Here is a 12,808-nt window from a genome sequence, read left to right as displayed (position 1 = left end):
GCTGGGAGAAGTTTGTGCACGTTCTAAGTCGGTGGGGGGATGGAATAGCCGGCTGCTTGCAGCTTGTCTTTAATGACACATTTAGAAGACAAAAGACAATGGCGGAGAGCAACAGAGTCAAGCTGCAGACTGCAGTACCTCACGGAACGCCCTTCAGAGCACAACGTAGTACACACCCATGTAATGACGCAATTTATCATAACACCCTTTCCCAGCGTCACTCGTATCATGCCCTCTGCTGAGACAGTGTTGACCTTTCGTTGCACAGTATGCTGTAGATGCTGCAGTTGTACAAATTACAACAGTTTTCTATCTGGTCAAACGTAAATGACTTCCAGTTTCATACTTATGCTATCAAATCATTCTAAGCTCTTTCACGATTCTAAAACTTCGCCGATATAAAGTACAGTTGTTTGTTTATTTTTTTTTTGCTATTTTGAATGGTTGTTGATTACGTTTTCTCCTGAAGTGTTACATTATAGTAAAAGTAACAAATCTTATTACTATGCAGTGTTTCAAACGAAATGTACCTCATAAAACTCATAACTATAGATTTTCAATCTATGAATGTAGATTAATATATATATATATATATATATATTTATATATAGTTTGCACAAAACCATGCTTTTATCAAGCCTTCCGTAGGGTAGTCTTTTGAAACAAAATTTTCCTCAAATCAGTCCTAGCAACGCGCTTTCTTCCGACTAACACTTTTGTAGCTCCGATGTGTGCATTAATGTAATTGGTGTACCAGGAAATCATGCATTGACAGAAGTTCCCCTTTGCTTGGAATGCAAAGTGTGATTAAATGCGTTATTTTTTAACGCGTTATGGAGCACATGCATCAAAGCTTCTCAGCTATGCTTGTGCTAAGAAAAGGAAACATTTTAAAAATAACATAACACGATTGTCAATTTAACCTTTTGTAAGTAGTGCCTGGAGGATTCAGAGTGTGGAGAAACTCTAGAGACAGCATGTGTATTAACTTGTGGATTTTTCTTTGAGTATTTGGTGGCAGCGTCACGAATTTGCTTCCGCAAGGCCGCGTTAGCTGCGGAGCTCAGCTCGGAGCGAAATGAAGTAAATGAAATGAGGTGAATGGGAGGGGAGATGATGACGTGACTCCCCCACCCGCCTTAACTGTCAATCCCCCCACAAACAGTCTCTCGGAATTTGCATAAGCACAGTCCTTCACCAGCAATTTTAACTTGGTTACAAAGTGATCAAAACTCTCGTTTATACCCTGCATCCTCTCATTAAACTTGTATCCCGCGAATATCGTATTCGTCGTGGGCATGACAAACGCCAGCGGCAGCCTGTCTATGAATTTAATTTAAACTTTAGATTTACACCATGCTTTGTTTCCGAAGTAGCTGCACTCATGAATATGCTGGTATGTGTCACTCGCATCATATTCTTTTGCTACCTTCTCAATTGTGTAATGCGTTTTTTGAACAGGTTTGATTCATCGAAGTGATCACTCGTACTGCGTTCACAGTCAGTTCACATGAGGCGCTCTCTTGTGTGATCTTGTGATGTCCACGGCTTTATTTAATGTTAGCAAAGACCCGGCACTTAAGTTTCTCGCTACAGCAATTTTAACTCCGTTACAAAGTGATCCAAAGTCTCGTTTTATACCTCGTGTCTTCTCATTAAACTTGTACCTCATGAATATCGTATTCGTCTTAGGCATGACAAACGTCAGTGGGAGCGTGTGTATAAACTTAATTTAAACTTATGGTTTACACCGTGCTTTGTTTCCGCATTAGCTGCACTTATGAATATGCTTGTGTGCATCACTCGCTTGATATTCTTTTGCTGCCTTCTCAATTATGTAATGCGTTTTTTCTTCAGTGCTCTTCCTTGTTCTCTACGTACTGCATTCACAGTCAGTTCACGTGATTACGTGGGAGGCGTGACGATGAGGGACGCAACTCTGCCTCACACGGCGACCGACCTGCAGGCTATGGCCGGTATATATGCACATAAGTGGGTTCCAGTTATGACCGTTACGCATAGAATTTCGAAATGAAACCTGCCTAACTTTTGTAAGTAGGCTGTAAGGAATGACCCTTCCAAATTTCAGCCTTCTACCTACACGGGAAGTGAGTGAGACAGCGTGTGTATTAACTTGTGGATTTTTCTGTGAGTATTTGGTGGCAGCGTAACAAAGCTGCTTCTGCAAGACTGCGTTAGCTGCGGAGCTCAGCTCAGAGCGAAATGAGGTGAATGGGAGGGGAGATGATGACATGACTCCCCCACCCGCCTTAACTGTCAATCCCCCCACAAACACAGTCTCTCGGAATTTGCATAAGCACAGCCCTTCACCTGCAATTTTAACTTAGTTACAAAGTGATAAAAACTCTTGTTTATATCCTGCGTCCTCTCATTAAACTTGTATCCCGCATTAGCCATGGGCAGCCTGTCCATGAACTTAATTTAAACTTTAGGTTTACACCGTGCTTTGTTTCCGAAGTAGCTGCACTCATGAATATGGTTGTATATGTCACTCGCTCACTTCTTATTGTTTCGCTGCCTTCTCAATTATATACTGCATGTTTGCCGTGTCTTCAGCACTTTTTGGAGCTCTTCCTTGTTTTCTATGTACTGCGTTGACAGTCAGTTCACGTGATTACTTGGGAAGCGTGATAATGTCACACGAACCTCCACCCCCCACGGCCATCGAGCTCAACTCTATTACAGTATATGGAGAAAAATAGCTTCCAGTTATGACCATTACGTGTAGAATTTCGAAATGAAACCTGCCCAACATTTTTAAGTAAGATGTAAGGAATGAGCCTGCCAAATTTCAGCCTTCTACCTACACAGGAAGTTGGAGAATTAGTGATGAGTGAGTCAGTGCTTTGCCTTTTATTAGTATACTAGCAAAATACCCGCGCTTCACCGGAGAAGTAGTGTGTTAAAGAAGTAATGAAAAATTAAAGGAAACATTTTGAAAATAACGTAATATGATTGCCAATGTAATTGTTTTGTCACTGTTATGAGTGTTGCTGTCACACATACATACATACACACACATTATATATACAGTATATATATATTTATAATATCTATCTATATATATATATATATATATTTATAATATCTATATATATATATATATTTTAAATATCTATATATCTATATATATATATAATCAATCTATATCTATATATATATATAATCAATCTATATCTATATATATATAATATCTACAGTAATCCCTCGCTATATCGCTTTGACTTTCAGCGGTTTCACTCTATCGCTGATTTTAAATGTAAGCACATCTAAACATATATCACAGATTTTTCACTGGTTTGCGCTTTCTGCGGACAATGGGTCTTTAATTTAGGTTACATGCTTCCTCAGTTTGATTGCCCAGTTGATTTCATACAAGGGGCTATTGGCGGATGGCTTAGAAGCTACCCAATCAGAGCATGTATTGCATATTAACTAAAACTCCTCAATGCTATAAGATATGCTTCCCGCGCTGTGCTTGTTTGGTTCTCTCTATCTTTCTCGCTCTCTCTGCCTGACGGAGGGTGTGAGCAGAGGGCTGTTTGCACAGAGGACACGGACGCTCCTCTACAAAATGCGCTTTATCGCGGTGCTTCTGTATACTTAAAAGCATGTATTGATTTTTGATTGTTTGCTTTTCTTTCGGCTCTCTCTGACATTCTCTGCTCCTGGCGCTCCTTTATGGCGCTCCTTTGAAGATAAGATATGTTTGCTTTCTTTTTAATTGTGAGAAAGAACTGTCATCTCTGTCTTGTCATGGAGCACAGTTTAAACGTTTGACTAAAGGGTGTTATTTCATGTCCAGAGGGCTCTAATAATGTTAACAGGGTGGGAGAGTTTATAAGGGCTTAATATATAAAAATAACCATACAAACATATGGTTTCTACTTCGCGGATTTTCACCTATCGCGGGGGTCTGGAGCAACCCAGCGATCGAGGAGGATTACTGTATATATATATAAATATATATAATATCTATATATATATATATATATATAAATATATATATAATATCTATATATATATATATATATAATATCTATATCTATATAATATCTATATATAATATCTATATCTATATATATATATATCTATATATATATATATATCTGTATATATATATATATACACACACACACACACATATTATATCTATATATCTATCTATCTACAGGGTGGGCCATTTATCAGGATACACCTTAATAAAATGGGAATGGTTGGTGATATTAACTTCCTGTTTGTGGCACATTAGTATATGTGAGGGGGGGAAACTTTTCAAGATGGGTGGTGACCATGGTGGCCATTTGGAAGTCGGCAATTTTGGATCCAACTTTTGTTTTTTCAATAGGAAGAGGGTCATGTGACACATCAAACTTATTGGGAATTTACTCTTTCATGAGTTATTTACAAGTTTCTCGATGTTTACAGCCATTGACATGTCGCAGAGGTTAACACGTGAGGAGCGGATAGAAATTGTGTTGATGTCTGGTGAACGCAGTAACCGGGTCATTGCAGCAGATTTCAATGCAAGACACCCTACGGGGCCACCCATCTCCCATGCTACAGTTAGCAAACTGCTTGCTAAGTTTCGTGAAACTGGTTCAGTGTTGGATTTGCCAAAATGTAGACGCATGAAAACTGTCACTAATGAAGAAACATCAGTGGCTGTCCCAGCTTCATTCAGCAAGAGCCCACAGCGTAGCACTCGCCGCATGTCACTGGAGAGTGGCATTAGTCGAACATCCCTTCGGCGGATATTAGCTACTCACAAATGGCACCCTTACAAACTCCAGCTACTGCAGCATCTCAACGAGGATGACCCAGATCGGCACTGAATTTGCAGAATGGGCAAAACAAAATTGGAACAGGACCCTCAGTTTACACAGAAGATTTTGTTCAGTGATGAGGCAAACTTTTATGTGAATGGTGAAGTTAACAAACAAAACCACCGCTATTGGTCTGACACTAACCCACATTGGATAGATCCCTTCAAGACTGTTGGAACAAAAAAATTGATGGTATGGTGTGGTATATGGGGTACAAAGATAGTGGGGCCATTCTTCATCAATGGAAACCTCAAGGCCACTGGATATGCGGAATTGCTACATGATGATGTGTTTCCCTCTTTATGCACTGAAGCTGGCACGTTCCCTGAGTTTTCCAGCAAGATGGTGCACCACCACATTATGGGTGTCAGGTCCGAGCATTCCTAGATGAACAGTTTCCTGGAAAGTGGATTGGTCGTCGTGGGCCAGTTGAATGGCCCCCAAGGTCTCCCGATCTGACCCCCTTTAGACTTTTATCTTTGGGGTCATCTGAAGGCAATTGTCTATGCTGTGAAGATCGAGATGTGCAGCACCTGAAACTACGGATACTGGAAGCCTGTGCTAGCATTTCTCCTGCGGTGTTGCTATCAGTGTGTGAAGAGTGGGAGAAGAGGGTTGCATTGACAATCCAACACAATGGGCAGCACATTGAACACATTTTATAAGTGGTCAGAAACTTGTAAATAACTCATGAAAGAATAAAGTTACGTTAAAACCAAGCACACCATTGTTTTTCTTGTGAAATTCCCAATAAGTTTGATGTGTCACATGACCCTCTTCCTATTGAAAAAACAAAAGTTGGATCCAAAATGGCCGACTTCCAAATGGCCACCATGGTCACCACCCATCTTGAAAAGTTTCCCCCCTCACATATACTAATGTGCCACAAACAGGAAGTTAATATCACCAACCATTCCCATTTTATTAAGGTGTATCCATATAAATGGCCCACCCTGTATATATATTATATATATATTTATTAAGAAGAAAATTAATTAATTTTAAATGAATTAAATTAATTTTTTAAACTGAGGGAAAATATACCAATAATTATTTGTTATGGATCTCTTTGTATACCACATTATGAGTTCGGCCCTCCGGTTGTAATATGAGCTTACTCTTAAGCATGCAACGTACAGTTGGCCATGTGAACAGTAATCTTGTTTCAAATCTCACAGCTTGGATTGCTGCTGTCATAATCGGTTTGAGTTTCATGGTTTGTTTCAATTATGACAGTATTTGTAGGACTTGTGTTGAAGTGACATTCGGCATCTGTCAAGCGTTGTAAGTATACAACCAGTTTCATCGATAACTTCACATCCAGCTTTTGAGAGTTTAAACATTCATAAACATCAAAGTGTCCACTACTGAAATCGTCACCTGTGAATCTAAGATGTTTAAGAGACATTGGCGGTTGTCCAAAAGTGTAAAATATTTGGCCATTTCAGTACACTTGAAAGCGACAACCGAACAATTCAGCGGCAGCCATCAACTCACATGCAGAACCATAGGTGAAAGGCTTTAGCATTTCTCTCTTCTAGTGCTCCTGTGTAGTATAATTATCTCCTGTACCGTCATCAGTCCACACCTTGAACCTGTCCCAGTCATTCAATACATAAGACACAATGTTTCTCCAGATATCAAGAGTGAGCCTGATATGGCCGTGCAATATGTAACAAAGAGAATGGAAAAGATAGGTGCCATCTCCGGGCATGGAAACCACTCAGTAAGTGACAGTTCTTTGATCGATGGTGATCACCTCTATAGACATGTTAATGCGGGTACGGTTGGAATGATAAAGAAAATGGGTACCTGAACAATGTAAAGTAAGTCTAAAATACCTACACAATAACTATAATCGTAATAAATGAACAATAAAACAGCGGAGAAGCCGTGGATTAAATAAAAAGGCTGTAGTTATCAGCAGGGAGATGTGATCCCGTGGCGAAGCAAGGAAGGGAATGAAGAGACTGGAGCGACGGACGGCCTTGTATAGGCAGGCAGCCAACAAAGTGGGAGGCGTTGGGATAGGGGACCCAACGCTGCCTCACACGGTGACCGAGCTGCAGGCTATGGACGTATATATCTACGTAAGTAGGATTGAGTTAGCGTTGGGAACCCGCTATTTCTTGAAGATGGGCCCATAAGTAAAAAAGACTGTTGAAAAGTTCAATATGGCGGCCGACAGCGGCATCATACCACCGAAATAAGTACCAAATTTTAGCCTTCTACCTACACGGGAAGTTGGAGAATTAGTGACGTTGGAAAGTTCAATATGGTGGCTGACAGTGGCGTCATACCACCGAAATATGTATGTACATTGGTTTCGGTTAGCGCAGGGAAGCCGCCTACCAAATTTTGTGAAGATGGGGCCATGAATAAGAAAGTTCAACATGACGGACGTTGTAGACTGTTATGCGTAGAATTTCGAAATGAAACCTGCTTAACTTTTGTAAGTAAGCCGTAAGGAATTAGCCTTACAAATTTCAGCCTTCTACCTACACGGGAAGTTGGAGAATTAGTGACGTTGGAAAGTTCAATATGGCGGCTGACAGTGGCGTCATACCACGAAATAAGTATGTACATTGGTTTCGGTTAGCGCAGGGAAGCCGCCTACCAAATTTTGTGAAGATGGGGCCATGAATAAGAAAGTTCAACATGACGGACGTTGTTGACTGTTATGCGTAGAATTTCGAAATGAAACCTGCTTAACTTTTGTAAGTAAGCCGTAAGAAATTAGCCTTACAAATTTCAGCCTTCTACCTACACGGGAAGTTGGAGAATTAGTGACATTGGAAAGTTCAATATGGCGGCTGACAGTGGCGTCATACCACTGAAATAAGTATGTACATTGGTTTCGGTTAGCGCAGGGAAGCCGCCTACCAAATTTCGTGAAGATGGGGCCATGAATAAGAAAGTTCAACATGGCAGACGTTGTTGACCGTTATGACCGTTATTCGTAGAATTTCTATATGAAACCTGCTTAACTTTTGTAAGTAATAAGTACACCGAAATAAGTACGTACATCGGTTTTGGTTAGCGCAGGGAAGTCACCTACCAAATTTCGTGAAGATGGGGTCAGCCTTCTATCTACATGGGAAGCTGGAAAATTAGTGACGTTGGAAAGTTCAATATGGCTGCCGACAGTGGCGTCATACCATCGAAATAAGTACGTACATCGGTTTCGGTTAGCGCAGGGAAGCCGCCTACCAAATTTCGTGAATAAATAAATAAATAAGAAAGTTCAACGTGGCGGACGTTGTCGACCGTTATCAACCGTTATGCGTAGAATTTCGAAATAAAATGTGCTTAACTTTTGTAAGTAAGCTGTAAGGAATAAGCCTGCCAAATTTCAGCCTTCTACGTACACGGGAAGTTGGAGAATTAGTGATGAGTCAGTGAGTAAGTCAGTCAGTGAGGTCTTTGCCTTTTATTAGTATAGATATATATATAATATATATATATATATATTATATATATTATATACAGTAATCCCTCCTCGATCGCGGGGGTTGCGTTCCAGACCCCCCAGCGATAGGTGAAAATCCGCAAAGTAGAAACCCTGTGTTTGTATGGTTATTTTTATATATTTTAAGCCCTTATAAACTCTCCCACACTGTTAACATTATTAGAGCCCTCTAGACATGAAATAACACCCTTTAGTCAAAAGTTTAAACTGTGCTCCATGACAAGACAGTTCTTTCTCACAATTAAAAGAATGCAAACATATCTTCTCTTCAAAGGAGCCTTCAGGAGCAGAGAATGTCAGAGAGCGCTTGCTAAGAAAAGCAAACAATCAAAAAATCAATACGTGCTTTTAAGTATACAGAAGCACCGCGATAAAGCGGCATTTTGTAGAGGAGAGTCAGTGTCCTCTGTGCAAACAGCCCCTCTGCTCACACATCCTCCATCAGGCAGAGAGAGTGAGAAAGATAGAGAGAAGCTGTTCGGGCTTTCAAGTATGCGACGCACCGCACGGGAAGCATATCGTATATCATGGAGGAGTTTTATTTAATATGTAATACATGCTCTGCTTGGGTAGCTTCTAAGCCATCTGCCAATAGCATCCCTTGTATAAAATCAACTGGGCAAACAAACGGAGGAAGCATGTGCCATAAATTAAAAGACCCATTGTCCGCAGAAAGCAGCGAACCAGCAAAAAATCCGTGATATACTGTATATTTAGATGTGCTTACATTTAAAATCCACGATAAGAGTGAAGCCGCGAAAGTCGAAGCGCGATATAGCGAGGGATTACTGTATATATAATATATACAGTGGTGTGAAAAACTATTTGCCCCCTTCCTGATTTCTTATTCTTTTGCATGTTTGTCACACAAAATGTTTCTGATCATCAAACACATTTAACCATTAGTCAAATATAACACAAGTAAACACAAAATGCAGTTTTTAAATAATGGTTTTTATTATTTAGGGAGAAAAAAAAAATCCAAACCTACATTGCCCTGTGTGAAAAAGTAATTGCCCCCTGAACCTAATAACTGGTTGGGCCACCCTTAGCAGCAATAACTGCAATCAAGCGTTTGCGATAACTTGCAATGAGTCTTTTACAGTGCTCTGGAGGAATTTTGGCCCACTCATCTTTGCAGAATTGTTGTAATTCAGCTTTATTTTAGCATGAACCGCCTTTTTAAGGTCATGCCTTAGCATCTCAATTGGATTCAGGTCAGGACTTTGACTAGGCTACTTCAAAGTCTTCATTTTGTTTTTCTTCAGCCATTCAGAGGTGGATTTGCTGGTGTGTTTTGGGTCATTGTCCTGTTGCAGCACCCAAGATCACTTCAGCTTGCTGGTTTTGCGAAGTAAGAGAAGACACCACCATCTTATAATTTTTGGCATGTCTTCCTAAAAAGTGTAAATCGGGAAATTACAATAAATTCTATTAATAAAAAAAATCACAATATTCAAACAAATATTACACTTAAACAACTGACCTGACTGAAATCAAATGCTCTTCCAGTGGCGATGTAGAGAGCATACTAAAAAAAAACAAGTTATTATTTTAAATCAACATTTCCATCTTACTACTGGCAAAGTGTCCTCCACTTACCATGAGCATAAATATCCCACAGTCCAGACTGTCAATCTGTTTGGGTAGATTCTACCAACTTAAGAGGTGATTAGTAAAGGAGATATGTGTGTGTTTTTTGTCTTATATTAGCAAAACATATTTATATTTACATTACCTTGTTCTGTGGTTCCTTCCAGCTACCTGGCATTATTTTAGAGGCAATTTTCCTACAGATAAAATTTGTTTTGTCAAAATTGATTTATATTAATGTATATTAAAAACACAGTTCATATGAGCTTTGCAGATGGAATATCATTGTAGAACTGGATTAATAATATTTAATTCTGAAAATGTGCCTATTAATAATTTTATCACACAGAAGAAAGAATTACTTAACCAAAATTTAGCTGGAGCCTTTCATCACTTTTCATGACAATGATAGTCATTTCAGATTACAAGAGTAGAATTATTAGTAATAGAACAGGTAGAGAAATAGTGAACATCAGATAATATAATCTTTAGCAACTTTTAAATTAACAAATAATTTATGAAGGGAGTGACTTTGGCTTCACACACGAGACCATAGCACACCACTACAAATATTTTAGAACCTTGAGGATGTTTTACCACTGTGCCATTATGAATTATTTACACAGCTCTTCCAAAATAGCTTAGTGAAAACTATTAGGATCAAGTTTTTTAAAGAAGAATAGTTCAAATGGGCAGCAGCCATCACTAGGTGACAGAAATAAAGTAAATAACGAACAGTCCTGCTGAAATGCTGATTTTGGGACATATGGGCTGAGGTTCAAACTGAGTGAACTGAACATATGAACAAAGATAAAAAAGAACATTAAAACTTTTGAACGCTGGAACTGAACAGTTAAACAAAGAACTTGAACTCTTTTGAACGCTTGAACTGCAAGACACCATATTTACTCGTGCACAGTGGCTTTATGTGAGTGTTTTATTGAATTGTGTTACTAGATAATATTTAATTTTCAATATCATTAATTACATGTTACTTAAATCCCAATGATACCTCGGCATGAGCAAATACGGAAGTCTCTTTTTTTTTTTTAAGTTTTAAAACCTGAACAATTCAATATAGCAGCCGTCTCCAAAGCCATGATGATCACTGGAGTCAAGAAAGTGAATAATTTTGTTTTTTGGATACATAACCTGAAAAATACAACATGCCTAATGTTTTTGAAGAATTCAGAATCCTACATTGTATATACACATGTTGACCCAACTGGCAATGCATACATTTTAATAAATTATAGATTATTTAGAAATGCATAAGTTGCATTAATTCATTCTTCAGGTGTTACAGATCTTAACATTTGCACAAAGGCAAGGTGAGTAAATGGAGGACAAATTTCTGATTGCAACAATGAACTCTTTGGAAAAACAAATCTACTTACTCACAAAGCCCAGTGACCTGGATGCCATGAGGGGAGGAAGATAACATCTTTCGATGCTATATCATTCTAAGAAGATATATAATATTCTGTTTAATTTTAGAATCACTCTAGAAGACAACAAGAAGCCTCCAAAAAACTGTAACAAATCTATAAACAAAATTAACAATAACAAGCAGGAGTTACTTTTTATAGGACATTATTCAATATACTTACTGGAAAAGTCAGGAAAGGGTCTTGTGAAAGAGGAGGTAGCCATGTGGGCACCACATAAGCATTTGCAACATAAGCATCTTTTCCCTAAACAACAAACAATTAAGAGCAGCTCACCTTAGAAACACACTTTATCAGTACAATATTTAACTGAATGACACCAAAATTTATTTACGTACACATTGCTGTACAATCTGGCCAATGATCTTCAGACAACAGTTTCCAATCTATGTTTAACAAAAAAAAAACAACAGCATAATTAAAGACACGGATGATTTTAACAACCATAATCTACAAGCAGAATTAACTACAATTGATTTTACATTCACATCACAAGATACTTAGTGCAGTTTACGCTGTACTCACAGTTGCTTCCAATTCTGTAGACAGGCCAAGAGATAGGAAGTCAGCTCTGTTTAAGACAGTGTTATCAATTTTGGTTATTTCTTCAGTAGAAATTCCTTTCGAATCAAGAACGTATGAAAGCTGAAGATATACACAGACAAAGATTCTAGTGAGTAAAGGAGGCTCTGCCATGAGCCCTATAATGAACTTGTAAACATTGCATATACCAATTGCTTTTGCTCAAGATTAGGCTCCAGATTCCAAAACAATGCTTTTGCCATTATATCCTCTGACTCACTGTTGTCCATTTCACTAGATTCTCCATAATTGATTAAGACTTCTGTTGTTTGGAAGAAAAACAGATTAAAGGAGCTCAGAAAAAAAATAAAAATAAAATGTTAATGTGGCAAATTGAACATATTTATCTTTGCCTATTTGTAGCCTCATGCTTGCTTTCAAAAGGATGACCTCTTTTCAAGAGCTTTTGTGTACTTGTCGTATCCAAGGCTAAGAAAAACAATTTGCAAACTTAATACTACATCCATATGATGCAGGAAGTGAAAACAGAAATTAAATAACCACTGTTCTTACCTAATTTTGCTCTTCCATGACAATCAAGTTTGATTTTAGGGTCACAACCAAAGACGTTTTGATATTCTTGAATTGTTTTTTTGTTTTTGTACTCATTCATAGAGTGTATAATTGACCTCATCAAAAAAAATGTGAGCAGAAGGTGAAAGCAAGTTCATGAAGTAATTGTTTTTTTTCAAAGATGCGAAAAGTTGCTCTGCAGATTGACTGTTAAGCCATCCAGCCAGCTCAGGCACAAGCTCAATTCTGCGTAATAGATCCTTTGCATCCTTGGTATTATGCTCATGAAATGTATCATAAAGAGCATAATGCTCAGATGAGCCACTGACAGGATGCACATCAGGACCAGAATCGGA

At 38.5% G+C, this 12,808-nt stretch overlaps 1 protein-coding gene and 1 long non-coding RNA gene across 5 annotated transcripts in view; one reads left to right on the top strand and one right to left on the bottom strand.

Moving 5' to 3' along the window:
- prdm5 (PR domain containing 5) overlaps positions 1-12,808 on the top strand; it is a 316,540-nt gene that overhangs the window by 244,856 nt on the left and 58,876 nt on the right. The window lies entirely within an intron of this gene.
- On the bottom strand, positions 10,096-11,939 carry LOC120527569. 2 transcript variants are annotated; one of them, XR_005633368.1, is made up of 4 exons: positions 11,883-11,939; positions 11,520-11,603; positions 11,307-11,372; positions 10,096-10,106 (listed from the first exon to the last, which is right to left on the bottom strand). It is a non-coding gene; the product is annotated as an uncharacterized LOC120527569 (long non-coding RNA). The 2 variants fall into 2 exon arrangements; XR_005633369.1 differs by lacking the exon at positions 11,883-11,939 and adding an exon at positions 11,696-11,740.

This window comes from Polypterus senegalus, chromosome 4 (assembly GCF_016835505.1).
Source record: "Polypterus senegalus isolate Bchr_013 chromosome 4, ASM1683550v1, whole genome shotgun sequence".
In the NCBI taxonomy this organism is placed as follows: domain Eukaryota; kingdom Metazoa; phylum Chordata; class Cladistia; order Polypteriformes; family Polypteridae; genus Polypterus; species Polypterus senegalus.
The sequence above is the reverse complement of the archived record's forward strand: the minus strand, read 5'-3'. Positions and strand labels throughout refer to the sequence as shown.